The following is an 11,770-nucleotide window of genomic DNA, read 5'->3' on the forward strand; positions in this document are numbered from 1 at the left end:
GTTTAAAGGTATAGGATATGAAATGGGATGAAGTAATAGCCAGAGAGATTGAAACAAAGTTGAGGAAAGCCTCTAATTGGAAAACCCCAATCCCAGATGCACCTAACTTTTGGTTAAAAGTATTAACATCTTTGCATGAAGATTTACCCATGAGTAAGAACTTTTTACATGTGCACCCCAAACAAACACCAGCCTGGCTAACAACAAGAAAAACAATGCTCCTACCTACAAGTGAACCTGCAAGCTACCCTAAAAATTATAGATCAATAACTTGCCTTTCAATGATGTAGAAACTATACACTGGAATTAATGCTGACAGAGTTTATAGTCATTTAGAAGAAAACTCAATTATGGCAGTAGAACAAAAAGGCAATAAAAGAAAGTCATATGGAACAAAGGATGATTTTTTGTTAAATAAAGTCATAGTGGAAGTGGAAAACTGTAAAAAGTGGAAGAATCTAACTATGGCATGGATTGACAACAAAAAAGCATTTGATAGTATCCCACATTCATGGATAAAAGAGTGCTTAAAATGTATAAGATACACCCGGCACTGATCGACTACATTACAGTGACCATGAAACAGTGGCAGACCACTTTGCAATTAAGTCATGATAAAGGACAGATTATTATCTCAGGGATAAAATTTCTAAGGGGGATATTCCAGGGTGACTCTCTGCCACTGCTGCTATTCTGCCTTGCCCTTAACCCATTAGGCTGTCTACTCAGCAGCTTAGGTCATGGCTACAATGTGGCTCCTAGAAAACAAGAAGAGTGCAAAGATCTCTCATCTTCTGTTTGTCAGTAATTTAAAACTGTATAGCTCATCAGATAAGGAACACAAAGCACAACTGCAAGTTGTCAAAACTTCTTCAGATGATATAAACATGTCATTTGGTCTTGATGAATGTGCAAAAGCAACCTTCAAAGCAGGAAAACTACAGCACAAGGAAAACATCAGTTTGGGACATAAATGTGATATAAAAGAACTTGAGCAAGAGAGAGTGTATAAATATCTGGGAACTGATGAACGATCAACAATAAAACATGAACAAATACAAATAAAACTTAATAAGGAATATTTTAGAAGACTTAAATTAATCCAGAAAACAGTGTGGATATCTAGGAACAAAATTCAAGTTATAAACCAATTTGCTCTTCCTGTCCTAACTTACAGTTTTGGAGAAATTGATTGGTCCCAAAAAGTGTTGGATAGATTAGACAGGAAAACAAGAAGGATGCTTCATGCTCACCAAATGATTTATAAAAATCAGTGCCTATCAAGGTCATATATTCCCGGAGGTGGGATATGCAGAATGGTAAATTCCCATGAAAGGGTAGATTTTTCATAACCAATTTTCTCAAGTATCACTCTCAAGGCACACCAGAGCTTATAGGAACACTTGCAACTCCAAAACAAATGAAGGATATCATCAGTTTGGATCGAGCAATATTGGCATTTAGGGGATTGACCTCCGGGTCTATCTGAAAGGAAATGTAAGGTATTGATTCCTATTTTTATGTTAATCAAATATTACATTTCTCTAAATTGGAATAATAGACAATCCCTCTCTTGGGAGGGCTTTAAACACATAGCTATTAAACACCTCAAGGCGCACAAATACTTGTTTCACAATATTAAGCACAAGCCAGTTATTAAGGAATTTTGGGATATTCTCTCTGAGCATATACTTAAATGAGTTTTCTTCTTTTCTCTCATCTCTCTTGGTCAGTTTTTCTTTCTCTTCATACTGTAAATAACTTTTATAACAAGTTTCTGGGCATAGTAGATTTTGTATATAGTTTAGTTTCTATGTATTTGTCCTGTATGTTATTTTGTTTTATGGATTTGTAATTTGTTTTGCTTTCTGTATATTTTCTTTGTTGTTCACTAATGTAATTATTTACTGAAAAATTGCAATAAAGGGAATTATATAAAAAAAAAAAAAAAGATCATATATTCCTCATTCTGAAGTAGGTATGTGCCTCCTTGACATTGATTACATATATAGATATGCGATCATGGGACTGCACACATATCTGCTGACCTCACAAGACCCAAATGTAGTGAAAGTTTTGAAACATGAGGAGAATAAATCTCAGATGACTTCCCTGTTTAGTCCAGCAGAAACATATTGGTGTCAAGCAGGAATGGAAATCAAAACAGAAGTCGATAAAAAGCTGGCAGCAACTGAATGTGCCAAAAAAACAAAAGAAAGAAGAGTATAAGGTGAAGGATCAGATGGGAAGGCAAGAAATGTTGAAAATGCATAAATGTAGTTGCAAGTATAGAAAACTTGTGGAAGAACTTCATGTTGATCTGCATCGAAAGCAAAAATGGTTAAGGAGAGGTGAATTCAAACCAAAAGATGAAAGGTTAATATTGGTGGCCCAAGATAGTGGGCTATGTACATGTTGGTTTACAAAGTCCACTGAACATGTGAGAGAAACAGACAAATGTAGATTTTGTAAAACAGAATTGGAAACAGTCACACACCTCATTGCTAGTTGCAACATACTAATGGCAGAAGGACTGTATACTGAAAGGCATAGTAATGCGGCAAGATTGTTGCACTGGGGATTGTGCAAACATTATGGTATTGAAGTGGCTGAAAAACACTGGAAACATGAGCCACAAATCATCATAGAAAATGATGATGTCTACATCACATGGGATCATACATTACCAACAGTTCAAAAGATAGATGCTATAAACCAAGTATAGAAGTCCATGAAAAGAAGACAGAAGTACCATTGATCATTGAAATCACCATACTCAGTGAGTGTCACTTCATAATCTCGAAATACTGAAACATCAAATTTCAGTATCACAAAACTATGAAATCAAGTCCACAAAACACCGAAACTACAAAACACCTAGCCCAAAACCACGAAATTCAAAACACCGAACAAACCGCATACACTACACCATACATACACCACAGCACCCACATCACAACATAAACAAACTAAATCTAAACACATACACAACTCATACACACATAAGCATGGGGGCAAGCCCCCCTGCACCCCCATGTGGGGGGCTGCACCCACCATACCCCCCCTACTTATATATATATATATACTAACTCCGAGGTCGCACAAACAGGAAACAAAAGCAAACTCACACATGCACATTCTCCAGTCCCTCACACACAAATCAAATATATCAGTACTGTCAAACACACTCTAACTCCCACTCAAATACCTTACAAAACACTCACTTACTTGACAAAACACCTAGATCCACACACGGCACTACGTACCATAAACACACAATCCCGGACATCACGTAGCATAAGGCCATAACCGCGAATTTGAGATATTTGAATTCACGATTATGAACTTTTGCTATTTTAAACATTCGAGTTTATAGTCTCGAGATACTGAAATGCAACATTTTAGTATTTCGCGATTATAAACGGCTCGTGTGTGTGTGTGTGTGTGTGTGTGTGTGTGTGTGTGTGTGTGTGTGTGTGTGTGTGTGTGTGTGTGTGTGTGTGTGTGTGTGTGTGTATATATATATATATATATATATATATATATATATATCCTGGATAGAGGTAGATTAAAAAATAAAAAAAAAGATTGCTGATTGCACAAGTCCCAGGATAAAAATGCTCAAGCCTGGTATGCACAGTGGTGCCAGGACTGAAAAAAAAATGAAAGTGTAGAATCCTCAAGACACAGAAACATTCCTACAATGGGGTTAAGCCAGGCTTGAGGGGCTCCCTCTTTTTGTAGAAAGAAGTAGCAGTGCACAAAAAGCAGAAGAAATGACAGGCCAAAAAAGAGCCATAAAGATGATACAGTCGACTTTTGAGGATAAGGAAGGAATTATACATTGTCGCGATTATGCAAGAGGACAGAATTTCCAATATGAAGGATCAATGGTTGATACAGGATTCATCTACAGAAGATATGTCACATAAAGACATTCAGGAACATTCTGTAGAAGGCTTGTAAAAAAACAGGGAGTAAAGATTGTGCCCTCAGTTTAGAAGAAAATTATCTACATGAGGACTTGCATGATTTAATACAGATCTTGATTCAATACAGATGAATAGGCAAATTAAAAATGATAAAATAAATAGATTATAGAAAGTAAATAGCATCCAAAATTTTAGAAGTCTGATCTAAGAATCTAAACCTTGTCTGTGACATAAAGAAGAAAAGAAAACATGTCAGAGGGATATGTGTCTCAGAGATTATCCCTTCTCTGGAACACCCTACCCATTCATGTGAAATAGCTCTTCCTTAAGCCTGTTCAAAGGGAATTTAGACCAGTGGAAGGGAAATCACAAATCCATCCCTGGTTTGTCATCTGTGGCCCATATGGACAGCGGCAGTTTGTAGATGCCCTAATTCACAGGCATATGCCAAAGTAATTCTAGCCCATAGCCATTGATAATTGGTAAATTTGTGGCATGTATGACTAGACTGAAATAGACTCTAACGCCATTAGCCTAGTAACCTCCTATGATCCTATAATCCTAGAAATAGATGAACACAGTAATCAAGACTATTAACAGAAATTCATGTGATATAACAGAAGTAATTAATATATATTACTGTGGAGCTAAACTAATAACAGGTAATGTCTTGCCACAGAAATACAGAGCAATAAGGGGAAAGGAAGAGATGAAATAAAATGCCATCATGAAAGCATCAAATATTGAAAAGTGTATAGCAATTAAGACAAGGTGTGCCACTATTAGAAGAATATAGAAGAGGAAACAGATCAACAAAAATAATTGGAAAGCTAGATATGATAAAAACAATGTACAGTATCAGAACAGGCCAGGATCTATCATACACTATTGCAGACTAGAGATATCTGTACAGGCAGAAAACTTAGAAGATATGCAGATAAATATAAAAGAAAAGTATAAAAATAAGCAATTAATTGATTAACAAAAAAAGATTTATAGAGAAATGGGAACCAAAGCAAAAAGAATAGAAGTACCACAAAAAAAAAAAAAAGAAATAAACACATTTTGGAGAAATATTTATAAAGACCCATAACAAATATGCTGGATGGACAGAAAAATTAAAAGAAACTGTAAAGAGTTCAAATGCACTGGATATGAAATGGGATGAAGTAACAGCCAGAAAAACTGAAACAAAATTAAGAAAACCTTATAACTGGAAAACCCCAAGCCCAGATGCAATACCTATATTCTGGCTAAACGTGTTAACGTCATTACACAGATTTAGCCCTGAGTAAAAACAACCTATATGCAGACCCCAAAGAGACACCAAGCTGGTTAGCAACTGGAAAAATAATACTCAAATAGTAAGCCTATAAGCCATTATAGAACTATAGACCAAGTAACATGTTCAGACGATGTGCAAGCTATATACTAGAATTGATGCCGATACAGTTCATAGCCATTTAGAAGAAAACTCAATCATGGCAATAGAACAAAAGGGTAATAAAAGTCATATGGAATAAAGGATCATTTGTTGTTAAATAAAGCCATAATTTGACAGTATCCCACATTCATGGATAAAAGCGAGGGATAAAAACTTAAAGGAGTTTATTGCAGGGTGGTTCTTTGTCACCGCTGTTATTTTTTCTTGCCCTTAACCTATTCAGCTGTTTAGATTAGGTCTTGGTTGCAATCTGGCTCTCAGAAAAAAAAATTTGCTTAAAGATGTCTCATCTACCTTTTGTGGATGACTTAAAACTGTATAGTTCATCAAATGAGGAGGTAAAAACACAACGGCAAGTGGTTAAAACTTTCTCAGATGAAAAGAATGACATTTGGTCTGATAAATACGCAAAAGCAATGTTTGAAGCAGGAAAGTTTAGTACCAAAAAAGCAACCAGTATGGAATGATTCTATAAAGGGAATCACTTGCCAGAAGGCATTTTAAAGTCCTAGGAGCAGACTTATGTCATAAGTAGAGGAAGTACAAATCTGCAGAACCATAGATGTGGTCGCATATGACTGGTGAGTATTTTAAAAGATATTTCGTTACAGCAATGAAAGACAATTCTATACAGTGATGAAATGCTTTAGCTGGAATGATGTTGGCACAGCTGCTTAACAGGCCAATTCCTTTAAACATTACTCATAGTAAATTACAAAGGAACAAGCTTTTTGTTGTTGTTATAAGGAACAGCAAAGATTACCAAATTTTTCCTCCGCAAAAGTAATGGAGCCTAGTGAGACTGCATATTCCATTTCTGTCATGAAATATTTAAATTATTATATCATCATATTGTGGCAGCTAACAGCTCTGCAAGGAGTCAGAGGTAGAACAGACACCATCCTTACTCTTCTCATTCATCAGGTAGGAGAAAAGGCCAGCAGGAGTAATCATTTCAATTTAGTCTGGTAACATTTTCTTTACTGCTCTACAACTTTGCCCAAAGTATGTCAGAGTCTCCAAAATAAAGCATCCAAACTATGCTGCAGTACACTTTTTGGTGGGACCATAAAGACAGCTGCTACTCTATTAAGCTGTCCTGTCCCTAGAATGAGATCAAATAGTTCTGCATTATTTACCCTCAGGCACCCTTCAAAACAGAAACTCAAAATGATAAACAACAAGTTGGCACCAACTATAGTCAGGAAAACATGGACACTTCGTATAAGTTTCATTCACTTTAATAGACGTGAACTTCTTCAGAAAAAACATCTACCCATTTAACAATATTATATATCCTTTTCAATAAGTCACATGTTAAATTTTCAATAAAAATTTAAAGAACCAACAAATACTGGTCATTAAAAAAATACATACAAAAACTCATTGAATATGTACATATATCAACTGATCATTTGCAATGATTAACATGAACTACTAAAAATGTATATATATATATAAAATTAATTTACATATATTGTAAAAAACATTTTAAATTAATTACTTTGTTTAGGCCTACCATTATGTCAGCACCTAAACTTATTTGCCAAGTGCTTTCTTTGCATTCTAATCTGGTTTTAAAATCACCAGAAAATGCATAGTCTACACTATAAATGACTGAAAAAAAATTTTTTTTTGAAAGATTGGCATTCTTTAGCATGTCTAGCTAAGGCATTTTTTTCATCTCCTTTTTTTATAGCTAATTGATGCTCATATATCCTCCTTTTAAAACATCTGACAGTTTTCCCTATGTAAAATCCTGAACAGGAAAGACATTGAGCCACATAAACAATCAAACTACTATTACAGTCATAAAAACTTTTGGTCCAAATAGTTTTGTTAATGTGTTTAAAATGAACAGAAGAAATGTTGCTGACAAATCTACACTGTCTACAGTTATTACATGCACAAGTATCTTTTTTATGTATTGTGGACCCCCTATTATTATTGCCTAACATTTTGGGTCCACTCTCCAATAAACTTTTTTAAATTGATGCCTCTTTTGTAAATAAAACATGGGGCCAAATTCAGGAAGCCTCCGTGTAAGAGTTATAACTCTTACACGGAGGCTGCAGTTAAACGGTGTGATGTCAGCATGTCATGCATATGCATGAGGTGCATGAGGCATGCTGAATCACACTGTAACTCTTACACGGTCCATGTAAGACAGTAGGGGGCGTGTCCGTAGGCTAAGCCCTGCAAGCGGACACGCCCCCGGAAGTCTAGAATGGCAGAAAGTAAACAGCCACGAGAAAGGCCATGGAAATGTGAATAAACACACTACACAACACATGCCCCCACAGACCAGCAATCTAAAAAGTGAACAGATGTTATAAAATGAAAATGAAAACTGTTTTATTTTTTTAAAACCCCGTAAATGTTTGCTACTGCGTGCGCTCGTGTGCGCGGGTGTGCTACTAGCGCAACTGCAGTTAGCAATCAGTGGGGAAAAGGATATAAGAACTAAATATGCAAAGTAAGCCAAGAAGTAATAACATAGGGGTAGAGTTGTCGGCTTAAGAGCAGGCAGGTAAGGTTCGAGCCCACACAACAACCTTTTTATTTTTTGTAAATAAGCACTAAAAAGGCCCCTGACAGTATTGTACAAATGTAAAAGTATTTCCTTTTGTAAAATGGAATGAAATGGAGCATATATTTTCAAGTAATACAATAATAAAAATATTTAGAAATGTACTGATAGCTAAGCTGCTGTGAGACAGAGTGCCCGTAGCTGAGTAGTGTTTCAAAGGCTGCAAATTGCTTGCCCGTAGCTAACCACTGGTTTAACAGGCTCAAACTGTGTGCAACTAGCTGTGCTTAGCTTAACATGCATGTTACTAGCCAATTAAGGTTTAACCCAGCGCACACCGTTTGCACGGAGGTGCGTGCCGTGCCCACAACCTAACCGCCGGTGTGCATGCGTTAGCTCCGCGCAAACAAGCGCAGACCTGGTTTTAAGTGCTTAAAAGTGCCTTTGGCATGTTTGATTGACAGGTCCTGTACTCATTTCTAGACCGTCATAAAAATTAAAAATCAGTGGTTAGATTCGAACCCAGGACACCATGCACTAGAGTCAAGGTACTAAACCACTAAGCCATGACAGCAGTACTTAAAAATGCAGAAATAGCATATATATAGGATGTAATCCAAAATGGAGCATGATAAAGCAGTGTCTGTGAAGTAGATACAATTCCAAAACGGCCAAGCATAGAAATGTGGGGGAAAATTGGCATATATAAGCCCCATAGGCGGGAATACACAGCAGAAACGATTGTAGAATAGACCTGCAGGCAGAATGAGTGGAGTAGGGGAGGGGACGTTGCTTTCGAGCACAGCGGTGGGGCATTGAGGAATCCAGATACATGGTCTGGCTCCTAGTTCACCATCATGAGGCCCAACTCATGCAGGGCCAGGTCTCATGGGGAGCATACAGGGCGGAGGCATGGGACCAGTTGACTCATGATCTCACTAGTGCTACTGGGACTCCACGTACTGGTGAGCAGGTCCGTCACCACCATGCGGACCTGAAGCAACGTAAAGAAGACCAGTTGACCCAATGGATCCAGGAGGCCCGGGATATGCCCAACACCCCACTACTGAGTAAGTTACATTCTACTTATGTATGTAAGGAATTCAACTAGCTGATACCATGGAGATGTGTATTCCAATATTACTTGTTTTGTATTACAGCTGCAGGTGTCTGCTCTGCGAATTGCAGGGTGCATGACCGCAGGCTGGTGCGGCTGCGCCACCATGCAGGTTAGTAACCCCACCTAGTACTTGTAAATAAATATTATAGTGTAGCACGTAGCAGAACACTGCAGTGTATTGATTAAAAGTAATAGAATGTGCAAGCAACAAGTGAAAGTCTGTAGGTATGGCTGCAACAAGTTCATCAGTATGCAAGTGAAACTGGAAATATAATTGATAGAAATAAATAGTTCTGTAATGCAGATGTCCCACCATTAATTAAATGTAGTATAACATGCAGTAGTCTCAGGAGTACAGCTTCAGAAGCTGAGTTAATCACATGTGAGATATATCCCCTGTTGAAATGCTGAATCATGACAGAAGTGAGGCTGCTGGAAAGTGTTTGAATCACCACAGGTCTAATATGTGAACAAAGCCTAGAAGTACCAACCTGAACTGTGAAATAGCAGGATGTGTGAGAGTGACAGAAAGGGTCATGTATCAATAAATAAAGTAGTAATAACTCCTGAATATATAAGCCTCAGTGTGGTTCTACAGAACTAAATGCATGTGGGAATTAAAAATTAACATCCCAAACTGATTTCAGTGTGTCTGAATCTTGAATGTTTAAGCCAAAATCTGTATTCGGTGATGACAGTCAACAATTTTCAGATAGAATGAATGATTGTCTGACATACTAAACATCCATAGTTGTCCCCTGCCCTGTCATCAAAGTGTAGCAGGAAGATGTATCTGATCAAATTCAAAATAACTAGGATAGTGATGTATCTGTAACAGGTCTAGCATGACAGTCAATTAAAAATCATTTAGAAACTATCATCCACAAGTTAATTGTGTTTCTATTACAAATGTATATTAATGAATAATTTATGAATGTGTCATCATTTTCTTTCTCCACCCCACCCTATAATTGCAAATTAAAAAACTCACTAAATATTGGTATGTGAACATTTCATTAACCATGGACATTTGTCCTGTCATTTCAAAAATATATGCATGTCCGTTGTTGCATGCGCCCTGTTCATACCTGCAAACCTGATGGCCTGTTGCCATTAATCAACCCTACATGTTGTTTGATTGTGTATTTCTGTTCAAATAATGCATGTGATATTGATATGCCTGTTGTTCAGTGGTATTAATATCTGGGTGTTTGTTTAATGGGAATACCAATGCATGCTGTTACAACTAATTTGAATGGAATAATATGCTACTAACCCAAACTAACATAACATACTCACAAACCTAGAACACTTGGGAAGGCGGGTCCCAGCGGACCCACCTCTCCCACCTCATCTGGCGACTGCACCTGGCACTAGTGCCCAGGCCGGACCCTCCTCCGGTGGCCCTGTGCCACCTTCAGGTGGAAGTGCTGCAGGGGATGGGGCCTGTCCCCCCTCTGCAAGCGTGGCCGGAAGAGCCCATCCACTCGCCCTCCAAGGTGTCCGGTCTGTGGTGCGAAGGGAGATTCAAGACTCTGTTCTTGGGCCCCTACGCCAGCTTGAGGCCCGGGTGGCACAGCTTACGGGCATGCCCGTTGTCCTGCCTGCACAGCCCCCAGCACAGCCCCGTCCTGGGCTGTGAAGGAACAGTGGCAACTGCCTATGGGTGGGGATATCAGTTCCACTGTTGCCATCTGTGGGCTCATGTGCCCTGGATATCCCAACCTCCATCCCCGTCAATTGTGTAACCCCCCCCACGTGTCATACACTGCCCCTGTATGCGTCTTGTCTATCTTGTCTGTTAACCTACCCAACCTACCTCCCCAGCTATACTGACTACCTTCACCTGACATACCACTCTCACCTGATAAAAAAAAAAAAAACAAGGGCACTCTGTACCCACAAAAAAATTACGCCCCATACATAGCTGTCCATGTTGCACACATGTCCGCTGGACATTGAAACTGTTAATTACAATTGGCTGTACAACAGGTATTAATGTTGTCCTGACACCTCTCTCAGGGGTGGAAGGTTTCAAATGTCACACAAAATTACATACAAATGCACAGCTGTTGCTGAGACAGACATGGGCAGCTATGGGCCTCACCTACATCCTTCCTGCAAATCCCAAGCTTGTTTCCCTACTGTCTTACCCTCTTTCTGACCCCTTTTTCACCACTTTCCTGTCACCCCTTTTTCTTTTCTTTCAAAGAAAATAACGTGGGTGTGCGCTTGTGTGCGCGGAGCTAACTGCCAGTGCGCATGCGTTAGCTCCGCGCAAACGAGCGCAGACCTGGTTTTAAGTGCTTAAAAGTGCCTTTGGCACTTTTGATTGACAGGTCCTGTACTCATTTCGAAAGAAAAATAAAGTCCCACTGCCCGTCTTGAACCCGGGACCTTGGTAACACTAGTCTGTATGACCTACCACTAAGCCATGACTCTCATATAATAACATAGTGCTAAAATAAATATAACATGTAATAGTAGGAATCAATATAAAGACAATATAGGATGTGTACTACACAAAGCATGTCAGGTAGATTTTTAATGCCCGAATTACTGGATTCCCATACTAGTTTAGTGTTAACAGAAACAGCCCTGCTAATTGTTAGCTTGTACATAATAATGTAAGGTGGTGTACATATATGAAAGTATTATATGTACACACACATATATATATATACATATATATATGTATATATATATATATATATATATATATATATATATATATTAATACATAT

The sequence above is a fragment of the Protopterus annectens genome, chromosome 5.part0, assembly GCF_019279795.1.
Source record: "Protopterus annectens isolate FY-2018-M chromosome 5.part0, PAN1.0, whole genome shotgun sequence".
Lineage (NCBI taxonomy): Eukaryota > Metazoa > Chordata > Ceratodontiformes > Protopteridae > Protopterus > Protopterus annectens.